The sequence below is a fragment of the Topomyia yanbarensis genome, chromosome 2 (genome assembly GCF_030247195.1).
Source record: "Topomyia yanbarensis strain Yona2022 chromosome 2, ASM3024719v1, whole genome shotgun sequence".
NCBI classification, from domain to species: domain Eukaryota; kingdom Metazoa; phylum Arthropoda; class Insecta; order Diptera; family Culicidae; genus Topomyia; species Topomyia yanbarensis.
The window spans coordinates 60010160-60037951 of record NC_080671.1 but is presented as its reverse complement, the minus strand read 5'-3'; the positions used below and the strand labels follow the sequence as shown (position 1 = coordinate 60037951).

The 27792-nt window shown below is 36.9% G+C and overlaps 1 non-coding gene across 1 annotated transcript; it reads left to right on the top strand.

The window, feature by feature from the left end:
• The first annotated feature begins 15430 nt into the window (after window positions 1–15430).
• Trnas-aga (transfer RNA serine (anticodon AGA)) lies at window positions 15431–15503 on the top strand. The gene has a single exon. It is a non-coding gene; the product is annotated as a tRNA-Ser (tRNA).
• The last annotated feature ends 12289 nt before the right edge of the window (window positions 15504–27792 follow it).

The following is a 27792-nucleotide window of genomic DNA, read 5'->3' as shown; positions in this document are numbered from 1 at the left end:
CCAGTTGATCCATAATCCGGAGCAGTACGGATCCAGTTGAGCCATCGCGAACTGCTCGTTGGTTTTGTATGAAGAAATTTGAGTTTTTCTCTGCTGGAGCAATGTAAAAACAATATGCTATTAAATACGGAAACTTTTCTAAGATGAACGAAATGAATTCGCGCGACCAACAAAATCGTTTGCAATATACACAACCGTTTATTAAAATAAACGAAACATTTCGTTTCATTCCGGAAAAATATTGCCGTTTTCAACAATAACATTCGTGCAATGTACACTAAATATGTAAAATTTACGAAAACTTTCGTTCATCAAGCGGCCATTTCTTTACACCACAATCTTTCTAGTCCTCAATAATGATGAGCAGGTTGAAATAAAATCGATGTTACCAGATCGATCCCTTTAATTAAAAAAAATCGGTACTGTCAAACATCGATCCTAAAAGATCGAATGCGACCAACGAAATCGTTCGTAATATTCGCAACCGTTTATTAAAATAAACGAAACATTTTGTTTCATTCACGAAAAATAACATCGTTTTCAACAATAACATTCGTGCAACGTACACTAAATATGTAAAATTTACGAAAACTTTCGTTCATCAAGCGGCCATTACTTCACACCACAAACTTTCTAGTCCTCTATAGAGGCGAGCAGGTTGAAATAAAATCGATTTTGCCAGATCGATCCTTTTAGTTTAAAAAATCGTTGTTGTCATAAATCGATCCTAAAAGATCGATTGAAAAAAAAATGTTCGAACGAATACGAAAACTTTTCTAAGATGAACGAAATGAATTCGTGTGACCAACGAAATTGTTCGTAATATACACTATTCGCTTCATTCACGAAAAATAATGTCGATTATCAACGATAACATTCATTCAATGTACACTAAATAAGTAGCATTTACGAAAACTTTCGCTCATCAAACGACCATTTCTTCATACCACAGTAAAATCGATTGGGCCAGATCGATTTTTTTAAATTAAAAAAATCGGTGTTGTCAAATATGGATCCCAAAAGATCGAAGGACAAAAATGATATGCCAATAAATACGAAAACTTTTCTAAGATGAACGAAATGAATTCGTGCGACCAACAAAATCGTTCGTAATATACACACACGTTTATTAAAATAAACAAAACATTTCGTTTCAGTCACGAAAAATAATGTCGATATCAACAATAACATTCGTGGAGGTTTATGTAAAATTTACGAAAGTTTTCGTTCACCAAGCTACCATTCTTGTTTATGAAATGAACGAAACCTACTATTTACAATGTACGAAAATACTTCGTTGCAGAAAATGACGAATGAATTCGTGTATTTCAGGTTCAATGTCACAATATTTACGAATTTATATTATCAGTGTAGAGTAGCACAAATTAAACTTGAGCATAAACGTACAGGAACTATAAATCTATCCCGCCTTGTGCAGCATGGAAATGCTTCCATAGCTTTGGTTCAAGAACCGTATTTTCATAAGGAAACTTCTATGTCAGAAAACTTCTTAAACCCCGTCTTCGTAGTTTTTTCGTAGTTTTCAACGACAAACCCACGTGAAATGTCTCGTACATGTATTCTTGCCAATAGTGCTATTGACGCCTGTCTTATATTCGACCTCAGTACCCATGATCGCATATTTGACCCATCTCCTATTAGATTTCCTGATATGCGACCATAGGCAGCTCACAACTCGCGATATTTGTGCTGTCACAGTCAACATGTCTGTTGATAACATAAACATGAAATACATCTATTGTTCGGCATATTTGCTGCATAATTAACTGTCACCTTCCGATGATTTCAATAGGATTTTATCATACTGTGGAATAAATGGGTTTCCCTCCATAATCTACCACATAACTTGGGGCAGCTCAGATATCAATTTGAGAGGCACTGAATTGATGAAATACTTAAGCAATACAAATCTGCACTTACTTAACCCTTCATAAGGCAGTGGCAACTATATTGCCACCTTTTCGTTTCGTTCATAACGCAGAAATATGAAGTGAGAAGTGTTCCAATCTAATGAAATCTACTTGTTAGGAGTCTGGCAACTCTTCTTATCACTGTTTATTGAGATACAGTGAAAAGTGTCAGATTGGTGAAGAGTTTTTGAAAAAAAATGCGGCGATATTCTTTTGGATAATAAAATTAGCTCGAATTTGAAAAAAATACTCTAGACTCTATAAGTTGGTGACGCAAATTTGTAAAAACAACTATTTTAATCCGAAAATTTGGTTTATGAGTGGTAAAAATTACAAAGAAAAAATTAAATGAATAAATGAACGTCTGTAATCTGTTGTCTCATTTTACAACTTATCCTCAGAATCCAGGGGTTATTTACTATTAATCAGGCAATAACTAGTAACTCACCTTAATTTCTTTATATTTCCACCAATCTCGTTGGAAATACATCAAACATTACGAAGACTGACGTTTTCTAACGGCGGTACGGGCGGTATCAAGTATATTTTCAAAACATTATTTTATTACAAAATAAATGTAAATATATTCTAAACTAAGTGAAAAACCGTGTTTCTATTAATATAACATCCATTAATAGCCCCAAACTCTAGGCCTTATAAAAGGTTAATCTAGGAAATCGCTCAACGTTTGCACGAGCTGGCAGACAATAGGTGATAGATGTAACTCTCTGCTCTGACAATATTACGCATGAGTTGGCAAACTGGCTCGTACCAAACGAGCTCGAACCGCCATTATCTGATCCAGTGCGGATCCAGGAAGAGGGTCCGGGGGTCCGAAAATGTTCCACTTGTTGAGAAATTTTGAATTACTTTCAATTTTATATTAGTTTAAAACTTAAAATCATTTCAAACCTAATCTGACCATCAAAACTGATTTTCATTAAATGAAGCATAACGCATAACGTATTGTACAATGTTCATTCAAAAATCAATATTTCAGACCCCTCCCGAAATCATTTTCTGGATCCGCTCCTGATCTGATCACAAGTACATCGTCTTTGATCATTTAAACATCTCGCTAGATATCGCCACATATCGTTATCTACGACCTGGGACCTCTAGGAAGAGGGCTTGACGACTAGGTTTCAGGGGTATTTTCTGACTATTGAATCACCAAGTGACTTAGACGAGGTCGTGGATGAAACAAGCTCACTCATAGTAGCAGCATACCAAGAGGTTTGTCCGGTTCGAGTTATAGGTAGGTGTTTCTAGAAGAACACTTTGGTGGAAGACCTACCTACCCCATGTTATAACATACTTCATACTTCCTCCTTTCACCCTTTAATGTGTGATGTAATTTTCGAATGGCCTTGTAAAATGGTTTTATAGTCGATTTTTGAATATATGTTTTTGAATGCAAGAGACAGCATGCGACAAATGGTTATCGCTGGGTTTGATAGCGTTTGCTTTATAGATTTATGCGGAAATTTGAGGATTGAAGGATTATTCACACCAAAATGTTGCTTTTTTGGTACTAAAACATTCTATAACTTTACAGAAATATATTTGTATAAAAAGTGTATTTTCTTATGCCGATCAAAATCTTAGAACATATTGAAATTCCAAAAAATCATCCAGAAATGTTATTTTTAAAAAAGTGATTTGCAGGGGTGTATCGTAGAAAACTCCGCAAATGTGTATTAAAACCAAAAGGTAGAAACATAGTCTCTTTAGCAAATTTGTTTCTTATTGTATTCCCTACAACTTTGCTGAATACAGTTTTTCATTATTTTCATAAATACAAAAATTTACTTCTCAGCTTTAACCCTTAAATGCGCAATGTTGTTTTAAAACAACATTGCGAAAACCATCTCAAAATTATCATAGTAACGTATTAAAACTGTCAGACAATTTTCAGAAAATTTGAAAAAAATTGCTTTGCGCCTTTAAGGGTTAAGGATTAATCACCAAAGCAATACTTTAATAAGATGGGGAATATTTTACAGACAAACTTTGATGAAGACACTATAGCTCGAAAATTGTTTTTTCGTGATCAAAACAATTTCGATCACATTTTTGCCTATTTGGAAACACTGTGCATCGTTGATGCGAACGAAACTTCACGAAAATCTCCATGATTTTTCTGGCAATTGCAATACAAAATATACCAGAGCAATTTTTCAAAAGGGCGTAGATGTTTCAACGTGCATTAATTTCCAAAAATTTCGTGAGAACGAGTTACAGGAAATGAATACTTTTTCACAAAAAAATATGCACTGAAAAATATTGTGTCATTCTTTACAAAATGAAAAATTTATGTTAAAAATTTAATTTGCAAAAAAATTAGATTTAAATATTTTTTATATTTTGTCAGCATAAATCGAAATGGAAAAGAACAATTTGACTTTGATTGCATGATGGAGAACTTATCAGTAAAAAAGTTTTTCTAACAATAATTTTAAACATGTTTTTAAATTTCATACTAATTGACAAACAACACTGTAATTTTATTACAGAATATAATTCTAAGCATGATTTTAAATCAAAATTCATTTAACAAAATGTTTCTACAAAGCGATAATTTTCGAGATTTTTGGAATTTTTCTTCAACAAAAACATTTAATTCGTGTGATTACGCCCTTATTAAAAATTATTTTCGCTACCCCATCATAAAATATCATAAATCTAATGTTTATCGTTTTAAAGACTTAAAAGAAACTTTTTCGGTGTATTTGGATCATGGAGAAGCTTTCAATAATAAAGTTTTCCGAACAACTTTTGACATATTTTTATAATTAATACTATTTGTAGTCAAAAATGCAATTTTATTTTTGAATATGATTCTAAACGCCATTTTAAATCAAAATACTCATAACAAAAGCTTTCTGAAATGTGGTAGCTCACGAGATATTTTAAATTTTGTTTTAATAACACAATAGGGATCTTTAATTTGGGTAAATTGTGTCAATTTTTCATATGCATTGATAGTGGGTGTCCTTACGAGTACACTCATATTATTTTTAAGCCTTAGTTATTCTTTTCTGACTTTTAAATTAAAAAAAGACTAAATTAAATTCAGCCAACAAACTGACAGTTGTCCAACTAAATGACGTATCTGCAAATATCTCATTCACCTTATTGTTAACCGGGACAGCACTTTTGCAAATCTGCTAGCAGTTTGCCATCTCAAGTTTCATCTGCAAACTATGGTAGATCTGATGAGGCAACCTATAGAATCGTGAAAGTCGCATGGGTTAAAATGTGTTATTGTCCTAAAAAGAAACAAACTAAAAAACGTTTTTTTCAATAGTTAATAGAAAAACTATTGAGATATTAACTCACAGTTCTAACCTGCATCGGAAAATGCCGTAAACCCCACACCCCCAAAGATCCCCATTACTTTGTTTTATTTTGACCTCTTCATAAGTTATTCGAGTTTCTCCATCAACAACAATAGGTTTTTCTAAAGACCTATAAAATTTCCTGTAACTTTCTCTTTGCCATTAAAGCGATATTGATAACCATTTGAAAGCTATACAAAACAATCAAAATATTATACAACCATAGGGTCTGATGATTAAACTATGTATTTGAATCACATGTTGGTTATTTTCGTGTTGCTTTCAAATGGTTTAAAATATCGCCTTGATGTCAAAGAAAAAGTTACAACAAATGTTTTGGGATTTTTGAAAAACCTGTTTCTGTTGATGGAGAAACGCGAATATGATGTTGAAACAAAATTTTAAATAGTTCGAGAACTATCACATGTTCGAAAAAAAATGGTAAGAGCATTTTGATTTAAAACGGCGTTTAGAATTATATTCAAAAATAAAATTGTAATTTTGACCAATAGTATGAATTATAAAAATATGTCAAAATTTGTTGTTAGAAAAACTCTTTTATTGTAAACTTCTCCATGATCCAAATACATTGAAAAAGTTTCTTTTACGTCTTTAAAATGATAAACATTAGATTTTTGTTATTTTGTGATGGGGTAACGCGTATAACTCTTAAAAAGGGCATAATTACATGAGTTATTGTTTTTGTTGGAACAAAATTCCAAATATTTCGAAAACTATCGCATTTTAGAAGAATTTTGTTGATGCTTGATTTAAAATGATACTTTGAATTATATTCTGTAATAAAATTACAGTTTTGTATATCAATTAGTATGAAATTTAAAAACATTATTGTAAGAATTTGTTTTACTAATAAGTTCTCCATCATGCAATCACAGTTAAAATGTTTAGATTTTTGCTGACAAAATATAACATATTTAAAAAATGGGTTTTTTGAAATTTATATTTTTAATATAAATTTTTGTTTTTGTTAAAAATGACACAAAATTTTTTTCAGTGTGTATTTTTTCGTGAAGAAGTATTCATTCCCAGTAACTTGTTCTCAGATAGCTTTGCTGTATTAAATAGAGTAAACGAACAAAAAAATTAAATTAAGGCGCATAGAAACGTCTACGCCCTTTCAAAAAATTGCGCTTGAAACAAAATAATCATATTGACCGTGGAAAATATTTCGTCTTTCATGCTGATGAAACCTCTAAAGTTGAATCGCAATTTAAAATGGTCGGTCTCGATTTTGGAGATTTTCGAATGGATCTTCGTGGAATTCCACAGCAGCACGCAGTCAAGGAGTACCTTCATATATCACGAACTGGATACGCGCAATGCTTAGCAACCAACATCTATGCTCATCGTTAAAAAAAGTAGAGATAAGGAAACTGATTGTCTGCAGGTGTCCTCAAGGTGGTGTGCTGTCACCACGTCTACGGAACTTTGTGGCCAATGGATTGTTGATGAAACTTAAAGAGCTTAAGTTTCCGACATATGGTTTAACCGATGATTATCAAATAATGATGACCAGTATTTGCATTAATACACTGTTTGATGTGGTGTAACAAGCCTTATGTGTTGTTGCGCGATGGTATCTTCATGTTGGACTATCAGTTAATCCAAATTAAACATCAATGGTGCTTTTTCTCGTAACAAAGGATTACAACCGTCCGTTGCAGTTTTTTGTATCTGAAATTGTTGTCGCAGATCAAGTTAAGTACGTTGGGGTAATTCTTGACTCAAAACTTAATTGGACAGCTCACATCGATTTCAGGATAAAGAAAGATTGTATGGCATATGGTCTCATTCGCTTGGTAGATACTGTACCGAATTCCAAGCAGAAATCTTTGCGATTCTGTGTGGCGTACAATCGGCACTATAACAGAGAATTTGCGGTAAAAGAATCTATTTTTGCACTGACAGTCAAGCTGCCCTGAAAGCATTTAATTCAGCAGATTCTAGATCGTACCAGGTCATTCCGGTATTACTGGAAATAAGTGGGCGGACGAATTGGCTAAAACTAGCGAGCGACTGACTTCGTTGGTCCAGAACCAGTTCTACCACTGTCGATAAGTTGAATAAAGCACATGATTCGCTCTTGGGTTGCATCCGAACATGCTAACCATTGGCGTATCTTGCCAACTTGCGTCAAGAGACTTTTCTACCGGATGTGAGTCCGAAAATGTCAAGGAATTTGCAGCATTTTTCCAAGCATAATTGCAGAAATCTAGTCAGGGCTCTGAATGGACATTGCAAACTCGATTCTCGCATGGCTACTACTCAGCGTGCTGAGTATTATTCGTGTGATCTTTATGAATCCGATTGCGGAACATCATATCATTTGTTATGTAACTGACCTGCAGGAATGCAATTGCGTATCCGGATTTTTGGTTCTTCATACGTAGATTAACCTATATACAGAGAGCTGATACTGAAGGATATGTTCTTGTTCCTAACCCAGTTTAAGCCGTTGCAGATTTAAATGACAATGTATCTCTCTTGTTGTCGTTCTGTTATCTTAATATCCTTTTGGAGGTTATCTCAATATCCACTCATCGAGAATTGTCTTTTATTCTCTTGGGAGAGAAGAATATTTCCGTATTGTCTGTGTTCTCTGTGTCGTTATTTTGCTTATACCTAACGCTACCACTTCCCCAATCCATCCCATCAGGGAAATGATGAAAAGCCAAATCACTACAAGGCATAAATCTCCGCTCAACATGGGGAACGTGTAAGTTGAGCCAGTCGCTACTGATTCCTGATTCCAGACTTATCCCAACTCTTTTCGAACATGCCAGATTTAGATTAAAAATACGTGGTCACTCTATTTGTGAAGTGAAAGATATCATAGCGATAATAATCAAACTCCAGCGAATTATTTTTAAATCATGAATTCATGAAGTCAGGACTTAAAAAAAGTTTGGATTTGATTTTTATATATCTAATAGTTCACAAGTGAATTAAAATGGAAAAATACTGAAGAACCTTTTGTTTGCTTGTTTGGTCACGAGCAGAATACCAGCAATCAAATATAGATTTTCTTAAAGATTTAGTTCGAACGACTGCGAAAGTAGTTTCGTGAAATGTAAGTGACTATTCAAACCGCACCTGAAGCTGCTAGCACAGATATTCCTCTTCCTTATTTCCCAAAGTGCAAATAATTATGCGAATGGTTTTACGGTGATGGCATCCATCCATCTCGGCATGGTACGATCGTCAGCCGGGGTAAAGTGCGAGTGTCTCCCACGTACATACCTACGATTATTTGCATTCTAGGGTTCTGGATCTATGTGTATAAAAGTTTCAATATTTGGCTTTAGCCTATTTAAACAACGAAAATTTTTAAACTTTGATGAAAGCTTGGATTTTTTTGTTTTCAGCTTTTTTGTTCACTCATTAGCTAATGGCCTTTCATGTCATGATAAAAAAATATTGTTCGATCGAAATGGAACACGGGACCAATCGAATCCAACAGCGTTAAAATACGCTCACTGCCAGATGTAGCAGAAGTACTCGGAGAGGATCATAAACCCAAATTGATGAATCATTTATTCGCTTTTCTGTTTTCCATTTCCCCCGATCCGGCCGGTACCGGTTCCGACGAGACGAGGGGAGCAGATTGGAAGTGTTCTGTTGAGCGCACCCAAACACACGACACACTGCCAACAGCATTACATACATGTCTGACGAGTATTTGCCACCCTCTTAAATCTCCACCTAAAAGCGGAAAAAGATTTATTCACATGGGTGTTCATTTAATCGTTGAGTATGGAATGGATCAGATGAAGATGTGTCACTCGGTAAAGTGAATGAAAAGGGAAACAGTTGAATTTCATTTAATTCCACTATATGGGAAGTGTGTGGGTGTGGATGCCGGTTTTGTGCGAATGAGGGTTGCTGATTGCATTTTATTTGAATGAAGGAACTAAATGTATGGTCTTCCATTAACTGATTAAATGGAATGATTGCAATCTATCAGAAATGGATCGAAGATCAAAGTTTCAGCAAAAGGATTCCATCAAAGAATTTTGACTGTAAACAGACAATGTAAATATGGACTTTAATGACAGTTTTTATTAATAAAACATAAATCAACTAGGCGACTTGTTTGGGTTGGACCATAGTTGCAAGTCAATTTAGGGGAATGGCAGTAATATAGGTGTTAAATATTGAGGAAACGTAATCACTGCGTTTCATCTGCGAAAGTAGCCAGTTTGGCCTCGTGAAAATAAGTTACATTCATTTGGAGGAGCAAACCCCACCATTGAATTGCCAACATAAGAAACGTGTCCAATTTCACTTTTTCATCTGCTTTGTTCTGGTTGAATGCGGAAGTTCGGACGGACAGTGCAACCCTCATGCCACCTACATCGAGCACGTTCCGCTCCGGCTAATTATTCACCAAGATGTTTTGTATACCAACTTGGTCGCTCGCTCGCGAAAAAAGACAATGCGAAGCCTACTCGTAGAATAAATTACATTTTCCCCATGAAATAATTCATTTTCGCTTCTTTTGTCTTCCATTAGCATTACAGCAGAGTCTTTGGTGGGAGAAGTAGAAGCCTATGCTGTTATCTTATTTGCCTCGAGGCCTGCTGCAGAAGCGCGCGGACGCCTAATAGTCCGGTCCGACTGTACAGCTTCCGGTGATTATTTCAACGGACCAGAAACCTTTCTTCTTCGTGCCAGCAGCTAGTTGAGTTACCGCGAATTCTTTTTGTTTTCCGTTCGAAATTGGACCGCAAAGATTGCGTTGGAAGCATCTGTTTATTCACTGCGCCAAAGCATATCATCCGGGGGCCTAGTTTCAGTTATTTGTAGCAAACGATGGACAGAGTGGCAGAACGTGTCACTTTTCACTTGCTCGGGGGTTGACCCTACCCGTTGACGTCATTCGGTTGTGGGGATGGGTTGAAAATTGCCATCATCTTTGCGTCGTTCGTTAGATTTTTTTGCTGCTAGGTTCATGCAAGTTAACTGAACTCTTATTTTACAAGGATTAAAGAATGTAATAAGTAAATAAAATCACTCGAAATTACTAAAAGTTTGTGTTGTATGGTAAAGTGAAATTTTCCCACAGTTATTATTTTCAAAATTATTGCCATTCTGGATTGTTCCAATACTCATCGCATAAAAAATATCCAGTCAATTCAAATGGACCCTGGGTAATCTGCTTCGGCCGAACTCGAAATCGCTGCATATTTTGGAAATCTCACAGGAACTGACTGCTCACAATCCGGCTGTAATTCTGATAACACTTGTTCCAGCTAATGAGGTACGTGTTAGAGTGGATGACCTCGTCCAGGCAAAATAGTTTTAGAGTATATGTTCCTACTAAGGTAATGGAGATAGATGGGGCCGTTAACGGGCTGTTCGGCCATGTATGGAAGCTGTCTTTGAATGGCAGCTTCCTTCTCCGAACAGCCTAGATAATCCGTGTAGGTTTCTTATAAGATGGTCGGTCACGATTTTAAAGATTTTTGGACGGATCTTCGTGGAATTCCATAATAGCATCATGTAGGCACACGCGATTTTTATCTTTTGCATTCCATGGAACTAGTGACATTACTTATTGCTTCGTTATTAAAATACCTAAAAATAAAACCATGTTGTTGGCTATCTGAAGTTCAATCGCTATCAAAATGATAATATAAAATACTGGCAATCAGGTCGGCCATCATAATTGAAAAACCCAATTCCAGTCGCGATTTTTTCGAAGCGATTATCCGATTATGAGCAGTCATGCGTCCCGCCGTATATTATGCATTATCGCCATACGAGGTAGGATCGTTGTGTAGCCAGTAGCACGTTGTTGCTCTGTTTTATGATGTATTTTTGGGAGGAAAGCGTTATCCAGAGATGAAATATGCATTGATGTGATAAGTTTAACGCAAAACCTGGTCGATGCACAAATGCAATATTAAACATTTCTGCCATCAGATTTGATTGATCAATTATTAGGTGCTCTGAGATTAATTAAAAAAACAGTTTTAGTCATATAAACCAATATCTATGATTTTGTCAAAACTTTGCACGAAGAGCGCCATTGTGCGATGGACAGGCTGTTTTTCCGACAACAGTAGTTAGTTACATCATGCTATATTTCTCCCTAAAGAATAAAAATTATGTAAAGCTGTTTTTCCTCCACTAACGAGAAATTTGTATAAAACCATATTTGCGCGTGAAGGGCACAAAACCTATAACTAAATTTGTTATGGAAAAGTACCTAATGTTTGATAATTTTTTTTGAAGAAGTAAAATGACTTAGACATGTGCGCTATTCTGCAAAATGTTTATTAAGGTTTCATCTATAAAATGAAAATTTTCGAGTATAAGGTGTCAAAAATGGCGTCCCATATGGCGGCTCCAGCCAAAGGTGTTTTTAAAACCGACCTCATCTGCGGGCACGATACAGGTCGCAATTCGTCGTCTACATTCCGTCGGGGCGCCCCAACCTACGAGAATTTGAAAAAATCGATATAGAAACAAAATAGCGGCCACTTGAAAATAAAGTATCGTTTTTTCGCATGATTTTTCCACTTTGGCCGGCTGTAACATATCGTTAATGATAAAAATATTGTAATTTTGTAGGTTACAGCGACCAAGAATGTTGTCTTTTTTTAGGCGGGTAGAACCGAAGTTGATTGGTTGAATGGTTCAAAAACGAGAATGCTCGCCGATTCGATCTTGTACCAAAAAAGCCACCATTTTGAACGCCATTTTTAACACTCTATACTCGAAAATTTTTATTTTATAGATGGAAATCTTAATAAACATTTTGCAGAGGTTGGCAAAGATGTATTATCGTGCTACATGAGGCCAATCTATGTCGCCATTCACTTCTGATACAGAACTCCTATCCCATACCTCCACGCGGTGCCAACCGGGGTACAGGCCTTCTTTTGCCGTATTTGCTTAAACTCGGAACTGGGCCGGGTTCTATCCCGCTGTCAATTCGTTCACTTCGACAGGTTGACGGATTGGAGCCTGTCTTAGTTTCGTTTCGAGCGGGAGTGGCATTAGTGAAAATCGTCTAGGTTCTGTGGTCGTATGCTGACAGGGAGGGGGGACAAACGACGCGCGCGTGGGGCTGCTATTGTATCCGTCTTGTAGAGTGAATCTTTCGGTACAGTTAATGGTTATTTTACTCTACTAAAAAATATTTCTTGGTTTTCTTTTGTATGTTCGGTTTGTATATAACCTTCAATGAATATTTTTTCTCAATAAATAGTTGTTCGGAAATCAGCTCCAATAAGACTTCAATCTGATTAGTACCGATGATCAAGGGTCAATACGTACTGAAAATTCTCGGCGCCTGTTTTTATGAATCTAATTTCGAGTTCCGTTATTGCTAAAAAGCCCGTGCATCTGGTTAACGATACTTTGTATTTCCCGTCAATGTTCGATATCATCGTTCGTATACGTGTATTTCACAAACAATCCGATTTGGAAAATATGAAACACTTTCCTTGAATTATAATATCTCGCGCTATCATAACCCTGTCTGTACAACGCGTCACTCGGTAGTTTTGAACCCATTAAATATATCGTAGAAAAGGAATAGCGATTTTTTTTTAATACTGTCGCAATAAATAGTGATCCGGCCCATTGCGCAGATAAGATTAGCTTTCTTAGACAATACTCCCACGGTCGGCTGTGTGGAGGTCCAATTGCTTTTGTTTAGAAAACGGGATACTCTCGGTAGCCGGCTACCCAGAGTTTAAAAAGAAACACAAACTAAATAAAATCTTTTCTTTTTCGAACGATCGCGTACTCAGAACCAACTAAACTACTACCTAATAAACCATGCTTTACAGGTCGCATCGCTTGCTTGGAGCGAACCCTAGACCTTACACCCTTCCAAACGACCTACACCACGACACCTATGGAAGTGCCTGATGAGTCGTCTGTCTTCCGTTAAGTAGGTGGAGCATCAACACTTCCCGTATACCTTATCCTTTATCCTTCTCGGTGAACGATGGAGATGGGGGCGGCCGGCAATGATGGCTATCATGCCGTTGAGGTTTTAGTATGGGTCGGATTGGTATGAATTCCTATTTACCACTTCTTAAGCAACTCTTATTAGATGATCAGCAGGCACACATGATGAAGTCAGTGTGCAATCCGCCAAAATCATCGTCACAACGAAACGCAACGCATGGAAAAAACCTTAATAAACATTTTGCAGAATAGCGCACATGTCTAAGTCATTTTACTGCTTCAAATTCCTTGTATGGACATGAATCTTTGTTTTTTCCTTTTTCAATAATTTTTTATGAACGTGTCCGCTGGAAAACAGACAGAGAAAGAATGGCCGGAACGGTGACAATGAAGAAACGGTGAAAATTCACCTTTATTGGAAACACTGAGAAAAGATCTGGATTTTTCGTTAGCATCTGCCGGTAGGCTTTGAGGGCAACATGCCCCTACATTAGGGCATCGCAAAAATATTTTTTTTTTGGATTCTCGAAGGCCCCCTCCCATATTGTGACAATTATCAAAGTAAGCTCAGATGCCAAATTTCACATCATTTGGATAATTTTAGACCCCCGCCCACTTCGCTTGAATTTTTTTGAAATTAGAGCTATGGGAAAATATGGAGGACAAATACATTAAATGCTATAACTTTTGAAGTAGCAATCAGAAAATTACAATTTATACCTCTTTTGAAAGGAAATAATCATAGTATTTGAATGAATATATCTTTGTTTCTAGAAAAATACGGAAAAGTGGGGTAGTGGGTCATTTTGGACCCAAAATCCCATATTTTTAATGATTTTTCTGCTCCGTGATACAAATCATACATATTTTGTAGTTTTACTAATGTGAAAAAAACTCAGAAATCAATCGGAACTCTTTTGACCCTTGTCCGAATACAAGAAGTTGGGGTTATAGGGCTTATTGTCATTCATATTGAATTTTATCATTTTCTCATGCATATATCTCTATTATTCTTCAATTAATATTCATAAAATGTAACTTGTTGAACGTGTAAAATTCTGAGTAATAAAACAAAAATAAAAACGTTAAAGGTAAAATTCAGAAATATCAAACTTTTTGATATTTACTCTACAAATCTCATTTTTTTCATTATTTGTGCTAATACCTCAACTTCCCCTATTTTTCCAGGAATGAAACTTTTCTCATGTGATCCTTAAAGTATACACACTAAAAGTAGTAAATTAAATAAGAATTTTGTTGTTAAAAGGAGTTAATATGTGCGATTTTATGATAAAAATGTGAAATCGACACTATATGTCAGATGATTTTATGTTCCTGAATTTTACCGGTAACAAATCTATTTTTGTAATAATCATAAGGGTTTTCCACGTTCAACAAGGTATAGTTTATGAAAATTGAGTGAAGAAAAATAGAGATATATTCATGGGAAAATGATGAAGTTTAATATGAATGACAAAAGGCCATATAATCCCAACTTCTCGTATTGGGAAAAAGGTCAAAAAGGCTCCGATCGATTTTTGAGATTTTTTTCACATTAGAAAAACTACAAAATATGTATGATTTGCATCACGGAGCAGAAAAATTATTAAAAATATGGGATTTTGGGGCCAAAATGACCTAGTACCCCACTTTCCTGTATTTTCCTAGAAACAAAAATATCTCCATTCAAATACTAAGATTATTTCCTTTCAAAAGAGGTATAAATTGTAATTTTCTGATTGCTACTTCAAAAGTTATAGCATTTAATGTATTTTTCCTCCATATTTTCCCATAGCACCAATTTCAAAAAATTTCAAGCGAAGTGGGCGGGGGTCTAAAATTGTCCAAATGATGTGAAATTTGGCATCTGAGCTTACTTTGACATTTGTCACAATATGAGAGGGGGGGCCTTCGAGAATTAAAAAAAAAAAATTGCCATGCCCTACCCTCCATAGCTCTTTCACTGCCACATGTCTGGCGGCGACTGAGTTAGGAAAGGGGGCAAACAGTGATAATAAATATCTCAAGCCTTGAGCGCAGTCCACTGGACCTAAAAATAGATAACGAGAGAGATTTGGCCCGATTGATGAGAGGGAGAGGTGACGATCTGCTTATAGGGGCCAGTGGGGGTCGATGGGTCAATTAGGAGGTATTGGAGGCTGCGGTGGTGATCACGAAACTGTTGGGAACATGTGATGGCATCATCACAGTTCCTCGATGGCGGAGTGGTTAACGTACCCAGCTAGAGACTGGGAGATCGTAGGTTCGATTCCTGCTTGAGGACATATCTTTTCTCAGTGTTTCCAATAAAGGTGAATTTTCACCGTTTCTTCATTCTCACCGTTCCGGTCATTCTTTCTCTGTCTGTTGTCCAGTGGACACGTTCATAAAAAAAATAAACACTTACTTTTGTCACAATTATATAAGAGGACCCCCATAATAGATAAAAAATAGGTTAGGTAAAAATCTCCCTTTGATGAGAAATATAGCATAGTGCATATCTCATCGGCTTGCTCAACCAAACCAAATTTCGATTACTTTAATCCATTTCATTGATTTTATAAATTTTATTCATTTACTTGATTTTATTATACTTATTTTATTGTGTTCGTTTTATTTATTTACTTTTATTTCATTTATTTGATTCAATTAATCACTTTATTCGTTCTATTTAATTCATCTTATTTATTCTATTCATTTTATTCATTCTATTGATTACATTCACTTTATTCATTCTATTTATTTTATTCATTCTATTAATTTTATCCATTCTATTTATTTTATTCGTTTTATGCTTTTTTATTTTATTTACTATATTAATTTTGTTAATGTTTTTATTTTTGCATATTTTTAATCTCTATGATAAGAAAAATATGCTCTAGAAAGGATTTACTCGTATTCAACTTGGTTCGTCTGCTAGAGCCCATTCGTTTTATTCGTATTATTGATTTTATTTGTACTATTTTTTTTGATTTTATTCATTTTGAAATTTTATTAATAGTTTAATTTTCACCCAATCACTAGTTGAATTAAATCAAGGGTTTTTATGATTTTAGTTCATAATTTGGCGTACACTGCTTCATATTAACTAAGATACACCGAAGCAAGTTGAAATGCGGGATAAGTTGGAACGGAAGTGTGACCCTTAACTAGAAAAATGCAATAGCCGAGATTTTGTTTCCAGCTAAAAGCTTCCTTAAACGCACCTTTTGAATACCATAAGCATACGATTTTCGCACTTTTGTTTGTTTTTCGTCGTTCGCGAAATCAAAAGCCTCTTTTCCCCCAACCAGATCAATCGATCGAAAATTCGAAATGATTACAAATTATTACTAAAAAGTTGTATGTTAAACAATCGTTTAGAATCTAACAGAGGGGCATGTTGGAACGACAGTAATAATTCACTAATCTTCAATTTGGGATTGGTAATATTGTTTTAGAATCCGTTATTGGCTTCTAGTACACTAGGAAGCCGAATAAACACTTCTTTTACAATTTGATAACAAGTAGTTACATACTTGATTTATTTTCAAGTGTAATTTGCTGCGCAATCTCTAATTCAGTTTCCAATTGCTGTGTGAATTTACCGAAACCAGTCTTCAGTGTCACCTCCTCTCACACATTCACTTCCCAGCTGACTGAAGTTTCACGCAGAATCGAATCCATTCATTTGTTACATGTGGGCAGAAAGTGACATCTTCTATATTTTCGAGCATAAGTGAAGTGTGCAATTGTTGCCTGATGTATTTTTACTCGATAACTTATAGTCGGCATAGAATCAAAATTCAGTTTGCAACTGAAATTGAATTTGAACCGAAAATAACCGAATGAATGCGCTACGACGCACGATTGAACGCCAAGGCAAACAACCGAAGCATACTCTTCAGTGCGCCGGGCGTGATTTTTCTTTCGATTCTCTTTCAAACTCATGTCAATATTTCAGAGTTGTACTAGTTAGGATGCAGGGCTTGAATTTATTATTGTTGTCCTACATTTTTTGTACCTGATACTTTTATTTGCTGGTATCCATAAAAAACCAATTGTATTCTGTATCATCAATTAAATAAATAAGCTTAATGTTTTATGAAATCCTTCGGATAGAATATATCAAAATAATAATAAAAAAAAATTTCTACACTATTGAATAGTTTCTACATACACCTACATTTGAGAAACTTCATTCAACCGTACCTTCTTAAAGTTTTAAGCAGTTTTTGAATAATTTTATAAAACAAAGGAACATTAATAAAAAATGATTTCAATTTTTTATCATATTGCTCAGGATTTTAGATCCTTAACGATTTATGCTCAGTTCAGTATGTACCCTTTCGCCAAACTCGCGGAGCAGTCCCTAGCATTTATGATAACATTAAACATGTGTATTGTCCAGCGATTTGTACAAAGGCCAAACTTTCAAGTTATGAAATCATATTATTCCAACTTACCCCGCTATGAGGGGCATGCCGAAACAAAACACTTGAAAATTGGAATTTTCATTAACCACTATATTTCTTAATTTGATGTATGAAAATTTATTTTTTATCAATAAAAACAGGATATGCTAATATAAACCGCTGGCAGATTGGAAATTGTTTATTTTATGATTTCATTAGATAAGTTCAAATTGCAACTTTGAAAAACCCGTTTCAACTTACCCTGGTGTGCCTTATATTAATCAAAAGAGCCGTAAATTGAACAATGTCCATGATTTCAGGAGGTTAGCACGATTTTTCTTAATTTGTATGTACGTTATCGTGTTATTCGTACATGAGTTTACTATCGGATAGTTTTGGCAGAGTAATGTGATTTATGTTCATGATTTCTTAATCTTAGCCCGTACTTTCTCTTTGAGTTTTCGTTATATTTTATTCGCTTTAGGCAAAGTTAAAAATAATCGGCTGAAAATGAACCTGATGCAACTCACGGTGAATAGAAAAAATATTCATTCAAATCCATACTAAATTTGCAAAAGGGCGAATAAGATTTGTAAACAAACTTTTATTTTGATGGTTTCTCTTAATTTACTATAATTTCAAAGCAGAAAACAATTGAAATTACTTCTACGAAGGGTAAAAATTTACATTAACGATTATTTTTCATGAAATTCCACTCTGCAGCAGACTAATGAGCGAAGCAAGTTTGTTTACAAAAAACACTTTCGCCCTTTTGTCGAATTAATATTGAAATATCCATGTTATTCATTCAGTTAAATATCGTACAATAATATTCATTTCACTAATGATCTAGGAAAATGTTTTCAAATGCCGGTAGAGCATATGAAACAAAAATCATCATCGCTTACATTGTGCCAGGGCCTACTTTGATGCGTATGATTCGTTGGGTTGTACCCCATTAGGCATAAATACGTTAGGCATACAGACGTTTGGCTTACGTACGATAGGCATAATGGACGTTAGGCATAAATACGTTAGACATAATGGACGTAAGGCATAATATACGTTAGGCATAATGGACGATTGGCATAATGGACGTTAGGCATAAATTATCACTTCAAGAAAGTAAATTTTTGGCGGTGATGGACTAGAATGAAAAGAGCGTAAATTTTCGAATTTTTTAGATGTGATAGAATTACTAGAATAAGCTTATCAAACACGATCAACATTTTATTCTACTGTATATACTCGAATGAATCTGAGCTCAAATAAAAGAAGCAAACCGATTGCGTGGTATGCGGGAGTTCAGCTTGCTTTAATTTCTCTACGTAAAACCTATAATTTGCAAATGACTAAAATAGAAATTTTCCTTAGACTGATATGAACACTGAAGAAGACTATAAGTAATAATTGCAATACTGATTGATGTTGAAAAGCTATTGATTTTCATTATTATTAATATAGTGGAATTAAACGGAAGACATCTGTCTTGAGAAGATTAATTGTGACATTCCGCCAAGTCGCTCAAAAAGTTTTGAATTTTGTAAAAAAAATTGTAATTCATCTTGTTTTTTCTATCTTTGATAGTACTCCTAACGAACTGTCTTTCGTATTTTCAAATAAAATCCCTCTAAAAAATCCCGAACTTAGCTCATTTTATCGTCACAACTTTGTATATAACCCCTTAATGTATGAATAACGCACATCAATTTGGATTAGCTTTTACATACATGTATGGTGCAATTGTCCAAGAAGAAAATATGTGCTATTGAAGAACAGCTCATGAAAGAAAGAATGATGGATTTCATTATTTATTCAACGAATATAAGAATATTGCTGCTTCAATATTGATTATCTCCTATATTATTAAGATCAATTATTATAGTCTAGAGGCCATCGAAATAGAACTACAGAAACTGTCTGATACCAGGGAGAGTTCATTTGTGTACTGTGACGAGGTACCGAAACGAAAAAGGTATCGTCACAAATGTAAAATCTATTGCCTAAGGCTGATGCTGTGTATAACATTGCAAAGCTTAATGTTTTTTCATTATTTGGTTTTCTTAAATATTTGAATCGAACTGTATTGGCTATATATAATAGGCTTGAAACATGTTTTTTTTTAATTCGTTTATTTGACATGACTCATAGCGGTAGCTTAACGGAGCCGTGGATCTTTTATGTGTTTACAATATGTAAAAAATAAAAAAAAAACAAATATTATTGTTTGTCCGTTGGATCTCGTGCGCGCAACTTTTTATTGCGAGCGGAGACCTTCTTTCGCGGCTTGCCTACTGCGTCATGGAGACCGTTTAATTCTCTCCTGTCCTCCACATCAAGGTCATCATCGTTAAAAGTGCCTTGCTGCTCGCGACCAGATATTCTTTCCTGCTTCTTGCACTTACGGGTGACCAATGTAAATCCGTCGTCATTCTTATTATCTTCATCACCGATGTTACTTACAGTTGTTTCAGGGGTGCTGGATGCTGCTTTGGCAGTTGTCAATATGGACTGAACAGCTGCCACAAATTTGGCAACCGTTTGTGGTTCAGGTATTGGTATTGAAAATTCTTTTTTGGGTTGGTTTGCCGTGGATGCGTCGGTAATCGGTAGAGATGCATTCTCCTCTGTATCTTCCGCGCAAGGTTGCCCGTGGTGCGCTGTCTGATTACAATACTTGCACGTAGGTGTTTACCCCTCATGGGTGCATAACGTAGTTTGATTAATAGTAGCTTCGTGGGTTTTGAGTTTTATAGTCAAGTGGGAGGGGATAAGTCTTTCGATCCGCATCCTCACCACAAGAACACCGTTAGGTGTACCCGGGAAGAAATTTCTCCACGTATCACGTGTAACGGATTCTACTTCTCCGTATTGCGACATGTATTTTGCAATTAGATCAGGAGGGGTACGTGGTGATAGGTCATGTAATTTTACATCTACATAGTCTTTTTCTATATAAACGGGAATCTTAATTCCAACTTTATCACTTTCAGCCACGTGCTTCAAGTTGTTCTGCAAAACGAAACGTTCGGCTTGTGCTAACGTGTTGAATGATATGAGCACTACATTGCGAAGATGATGATACTGTAGATACATAACCTACTTGAGCTTTAGCTGCATCTTCACCTTCAGCAGCTATTCCACTTCACGAAAACTCAATCTTATTGAACAGAATTTAAAGTCAACGACCGCTGTGTTGGGTCGGAGCAGAGATTTTTCGTCAACTTTAGTCATGATGGCAAGAATAAATTAAAAGTTTCCTTTGTTCTCGAGACAATGCACACTACATGGAGAGGTTGCTAGTTGTTGTTCACTTGGTTCGATTGTACGTCTGACTTGGGCAGAAGTAGAAAGTAGACTGTTTGAAACATGTCTGTACCAAACTGTTGACTTAACCGTAGAACGTTGCACTTGCGTTTTCCTAGAACGTTGCACTGGGGTACAAATGTACCCCCACGCGTTTGATCGCAATTTTCGCAGGTAAAAATGCAAACAAAAGAAATGTATAATACATAATTTTCTTCATTTTTTAATTGCGAAAACAGCTGTGTAAGGGAAAATACGGATATTATTGAATCAATGATACATAAATTGATTTGAACAAAATAAGAAGTGAAAAAATCGCGGTTTTGATTTTTTTCACGAAAATTACTATAACTTTTTTAATTTTCAACCGATTTGAAAAAAATCAAATGATTCTAAAGGTTGAAACAATGGTTTTGAATGGGTATAAAATGGAATTTCGATATTTTTAAAAAAGTGAAATTATTTTGAAGAGTGAAAGTTTAAAAATTGGGTTTTGGAAAATACCAGGAAGTGGGGTGTTTATTGAAATGAAAAAAATATTTCTGACCAGTAATACATTGGTAACATGCAATGTTACTGTTACAGCAGTTATTGTGCGCAAATTATACTTGCGAGCCATTGCTTTGAAAAACTATAAAAAATAAACAATAAAACAATAAAAATCAGAAAAAAATGAAAACGATTTATTCCTCGAATTCTCGTTTTCACACGGCTCCAAAGAAGGCGTGGGTTACATTTGTACCCCAGTGCAACGTTCTAGGGTTAAATCAAGGGATACTTTCTTCATCTCGTCCACGGAAAAAATAGAAAAAAAACCCTACACTTACAAGGGATAAATATGTCGCATGGTATTTTTCATTTTGGAGTCTCCGTTAAACGAAAAAGGATTGATATCTCTATAATAACGAAAGCCTCACAATTACTTTTAAATTTTTGTGAATTATGCCTAACTTCCATTATGCCAACCGTCCATTATACCAAACGTATATTATGCCAATCGTCCATTATGCCTAACGTACATTATGCCCAACGTATTTATGCCAAAGGTCGCGCACCCGATTCGTTGCTGCACGGTCGCTTCGTGTGATAATCGGAGACGAAAGAAAATCTGCATGGATGAATGGGCGCTTTGTTCATTTGACGTTTTCAGCTGCGTCACTGAACGTTCATTTTCAGTGACGCAGCTGAAAACGTCAAATGAACAAAGCGCCCATTCATCCATGCAGATTTTCTTTCGTCTCCGATTATCACACGAAGCGACCGTGCAGCAACAAATCGGGTGCGCGACCTTTGGCATAAATACGTTAGGCATAATGTACGTTAGGCATAATGGACGATTGGCATAATATACGTTTGGTATAATGGACGGTTGAAAATGAATGCGGCTGAAAATGATCAATTTTCATTCAATGAATTTGAATATTTTTAAGTCTGGCTCCGAGATTATACGCGTGGAGTAAATTAATTTGTGAGCTTAGTCGCGATTTCCGTAATTTCTATGCACGTTATCGTTATATTTTATTCTTGAATTCGCTATCAACTTTTTGAAGCGGGGTTACGTTCAAAGATAAACTGGATCATTAAAGCATAACTGATCCGGGGTATCTCGTGGTTTTGTGAACATGATGCGAAATATTTTTAGCATTCAGCAATATTTTTGGTTTGCCTACCAAATAAGTAATGGTACTACACGTTGGATGCGCATTTGCGGCGTATTGGGTTTGCGGAGAGTAGTCTGTGCGCTTGTGACGAGGGCTATCACGACATCGAGCACGTTGTCTGGGTATGCGTCGGGTATTGTGACGCCAGGTTTCATTTGAAGGATTTACTTCGGACCCGAGGTAGGCCACCCAATATTCCAGTTCGGGATATGCTGGCAAATCGCGATCTCTCCTATATATCCCTTATTTTTATTTTCATATAAACAATGAATATCACAATTTAGCCACTCTCTTTTATTTCTCGTTTTTAGAAGTTCCCTGTTCTGCTTTGTGAATCCGATCTGCACTAGAGTGCCACTATGTGACCGCCGTCGCCCTTACCACACAATTTGAAATGAGAGCGATCCGATTCTCCGCATGTCCGATAAACCTCACCCATCAACCCGGGTCTTGATGTCTGTCTGTCCCCATGTCCGTCCACTCTCTTCTGTCCTTGATATAACTGCTGCAACACCTATGTTGGAAATAAACCAAATTTGCATTCTGTATTCCTAGTGTTTTTTTTATTTCGATTATAGAGGTTTTAACCTTAAGGTCGTTCGCCTCTTTGGGTTAGAAAAATTTCTTATGAAAAATATCTAATCCTATGTGCGGGGTCGGGACTCGAACCCAGGTGCGCTGCGTACAAGGCAATCGATTTACCAACTACGCTACGCTCACCATTCCTATTGTTAAGATAGCTGTATTTTTGTTTATTTTGTTTATTTGTTTGGTATAATTTAATCTGACATAGATTGTCTTAATGAAAACCTAAAACTAAAGGTTAAAACTAATCAAAAATTTAAACATTACGAACAACACGAAAACTATCAAGTACTCGTTGACGAAACACATTAGTCGACACATTAAAATCGAAGAAATCAGCAAGTTCGTTGAATCGCGAGCAAACGAATCGAAGCGGATCGTGCTGTCCGTACTGTGTATTTTATGACTCTAGGAACAAAAAGTTACGACGACGAAGTTGTCTCTCAGGAGCGTACAAATTCAGCTGAGTAAGCAGAGCAGAGCTGTCAATATCACCTGTCAATAGCTTTGCAGCGAATAATCCCTGTGAGGTGCTCCTTTGTACCTCCAGCGGCTCGATGTCTAACAGACGACAGCGTTCCTCGTATGGCGGCAAGTTTATTGGGTCTCGCCACGGCAGAAACCGCAAAGCGTACTTTACGAATTTTCGTTGAACGCCTTCAATCCTGGCGATCCAGTTTGCATGGTAAGGGCTCCATACTACGGCATTGGATTCCAGCAATGAGCGTACAAGCGAGCAGTATAATGATTTTAAACAAAACGGATCACGAAACTCCCTAGAAATTTTAAAGATGAAACCCAATTGCTGGTTGTCTTTTGACAAGATATCGTCATAGTGGAGTCTGAAGGTCATTTCACGATCTAAAGAAACGCCAAGATCCTTAATGCATTCTGTCCTAGTAAAAGAGCAGCCACAGATTTGATAATCATAAATAATGGGCAGAGTTTTCCGATGGAAGGAAATTATGCTGCATTTTGCAATACTTAAGCCCATAAAGTTTTTTGTGCACCATTCCTCAAAAAGATGCAGCATTCTTTGTAACTCCAGGCAGTCGAGAAGTCATTTAATTATTTTAAAGATTTTCGTATCGTCTGCATAAAACAGACGACAGTCCGATGGTAGTAGCGATGCGACATCGTTTATAAAAATTGAAAACAGTAGCGGACCGAGGTTGCTGCCTTGTGGAACTCCGGACCGGTTTGTGAACGATTCCGAAGTTGTCGAGCCGATTCGGACCTGTACAGAACGGTTTGTCAGATATGATCTGAACCAAGTAACACCCAACGGTGAGACGCCGAGTCGCTCAATCGAATGCTGACTTTGAGATCCATATACGCCGTATCTATGTGCCACCCAGCATCCATGTTCCGTAAACAGTTCGAGAAAAACTGCATAAGGTTGGTGGATACGGAGCGCGTTCACTGTCAACATAACTTTTACAGCTGGCGAACAGAGTGTCGTTCACGATTATTTCGAATAACTTTGAGCAGGCACACAGAGAAGTAATTCCACGATAATTAGAGACATTGCGTTTGTCACCTTTTTTAGAACTGGAAATAAGTAGGAAAATTTCCAGCGTGCAGGGAACTCACATTGCTGAACCGAGAGATTAAACAGCCTAGCCAGCGGATTACAGAAAGCGAGTGCACATCGCTTTAGCACGGATGACGGTATACCATCAGGGCCAGCAACAAATGATAACTTCAATTTTTGCATGGCAGTGGCTACCATGCTTTCAGTTATATGCGGAATATTGTACTCGAACACGTCACGTGGCATTTTATTCTTCTATCTGCATCGAAGTGGCGGAACTATCGTGGAATACCTGCTTAAAATGTTCTGCGAACAAATTGCACTTCTCGCTTTCGTTGCAGGCAGTTGCATTTTCCAAAAACATGGTGCGAGGCAGGCCAGTTTCCTTTCGCTTTGAGTTGACGACCGACCAAAAAAGTTTGGGGTTGCGACGAAGGTTGTGTTCTGTGCGCTTCACATGTCGATTGTAGAGGTAGTGGTTGTAGTGACGATACCGCTTGCTTGTGATGTTCAACTGTTGTTTAAAATAGGGCGAATGAGAACTGCAATATTTCCGAAGCGCAGCCGATCGTACTCGCTTGAGCGCACGTAATCGTTGATTCGACCACGGTGGTTTTTGCGGGGGTGGTTTAGCTGGAACAACACTTAAGACAGCATTCTCCACAATGGCGCTAAAATGTTCTACTGCCTCATCAATGCAGGTGGACGATTCAATGAAGTGCCAATTGATGATAGATAACATAGCATTCAATGTGGCGTAATCGGCTCGGTGAAAGTCCAAAGAATTCGTAGCAGTAGCCTCTTCAAAAACAATTTGTGTGGGCATACTAAAGGTAGCAGTAAGAGCAGGGTGATCAGCATCGAGATTAATTAACGGTTCGATGGGCGAGGACACGGTAGTGACTGGTAAAGCAGTATCATTTGCAAGAACAAGATCCAAAAGGCGTTCGTTCCGATTCAATATGGTGTTAATCTGGGTGAATGCTTGTAAGTTGAACCCGTCGATAAGAGCGCAGCTGCCGGCCGGCATATGCGAGAGCAGCGGGCCAATGAACGGTAAGTCTCTCTCAGGAAAACGCCATTGCAGGTTTGACTGGTTATAGTCGCCAAACAGAATGGCGGAGATATGGATGCCAAATCGGGATGACACTGACCCCAATGATTCTAAGCGATCATTAATACTCAACGCGCCGAATCTTCGGTCTGGTGGCAGGTATATAACGCCGATGCTGAGTGTATTTTGCGGTAAATCAACAATAACCCACAGCTATTCAAGGGTATTAGAAATGGTTGCGGGATCAATGTAGGAATTTAATTTCAGTGATACTGCCACCAAAAATCCTCCGCCGTTCAAGTGGGACCGATCAGTTCTGAATACGGCGTACTGATGTCCAAAAAGTTGTGCGGAATAGATTTGCTCATTCAGCCACGTTTCCGTTAGAACAATTATGTCGTACTCAGCTTCCGAAACAGCCAAAAAGAATGGGTCGATCTTGCTCCTTAATCCGCGCACATTCTGATAATATATGCGGAGGTTGTTAGAAGCAGCACGACTGGAATGCGAGAAATAGTCAGGAACAGCAGTTTCAAAAATATGATTATACTCGCCTGGGATAGCAGGCTGGAAGCCGGAACCGGACCGGAACAATTTTGAAGAGGGGTATTAACGGAAAGCACATTTCGGTCGAGAGGCGCGGGGGCTTCCGCATTGCTTGTTATTGGTTGTCGCGGATCCGCAGCTGCACTGAAGATGTTTGATTCGTCTCTGCTACGTTGGCTAAAGGGATTGTCGTTACAGTCGAAGCACGGTTTTTAGGCTGTTCCACAAATTCCCTGAATAGAAGTCCGCTTGGCCATGTTGAAGCATCGAGGGATTATTTCATGGACTTGTTGATTTTTCTCGGTGAAAATGAAAACTCCAAATTTTCCCATTACTACACGTAACGTTTCGGCTTACTGCTCTTCAGCCATCGTCGGACGCCTACAAACATTTATTTAGCATTAACGTTAACATCAATTTGTTCACAAAAAATTACAAAGCTAGCATTCACAAATTAAACACAATTTACAAAAGGTGGAACAATTTACAAAAGGTGGAGAACAAGACTGTGGTGGTACATAACTCCTGTAAAACGAGAGAGACACGTAAGATCGAGACACTGAAAAACAGGAGAATTGCGACTCTCACTCGCGGTGGACAGTGGATAGAAAACACCACCAATACACAAATCCCGGATTTTCTGGAGAGAACGTTGAAACTGGGTCCGAATTTCAATGTTCAGAATAACAACCACATCCCCTACGTTGAAATGATTTCGGAATTGGAAAAAACGGTGAAACGTAAAGAAAACGCAGATGAAATCAGAACAGAGGTTTCCACTGCCATGATAAATTACATGAATTTCAAAAAACAACCTAGACACTGCGAAAATGAATGGATAAGCAAGGACATATGCAAAAGTAAGAAATTCTTGGCAGAAAACCCCAATCTGGTTATCACCAAAGCGGACAAGGGAAAAAAACCGTCATCATTGCATCTGAGGAGTACGAACAGAAAATGGAGGACCTTCTGAGTGATGAAAGCACGTACAAACAACTGAAATCGGACCCCACATCGAAAGTCCTGAAGAAAATCGGTGTATTGGTGGATGGGTGGCGCGATAGCAAGTACATCGACGCGCGCACACACCGGAAGATAAAAATATCCAGTTGTAATCCACCAAGAGTCTATGGTTTGCCAAAAATACACAAACAGGACAGACCTCTCCGCCCGGTGGTTTCGACGATTGGATCAGCAACGTACAATGTGGCCCAATTTCTATCTGGAGTGATTGGAAATATAGTAGGAAAAACTGAGTACCACATTAAAAATAGTTTTGAGTTCGCTGATCAAATAACAGGAACACAGATCACCGAAGATGTAGTTCTTTTCTCTCTGGATGTGACGTCGTTGTACACGAACGTGCCTGTTGATTTTGCCCTGGACTGCTTGAACGAGAGATGGGAAGAGGTAGAGAAACACACAAGCATCGATCAACACAGTTTCATGGAGGCGGTTAAGCTTGTGTTGGAATCGACGTTTTTCGTACATCG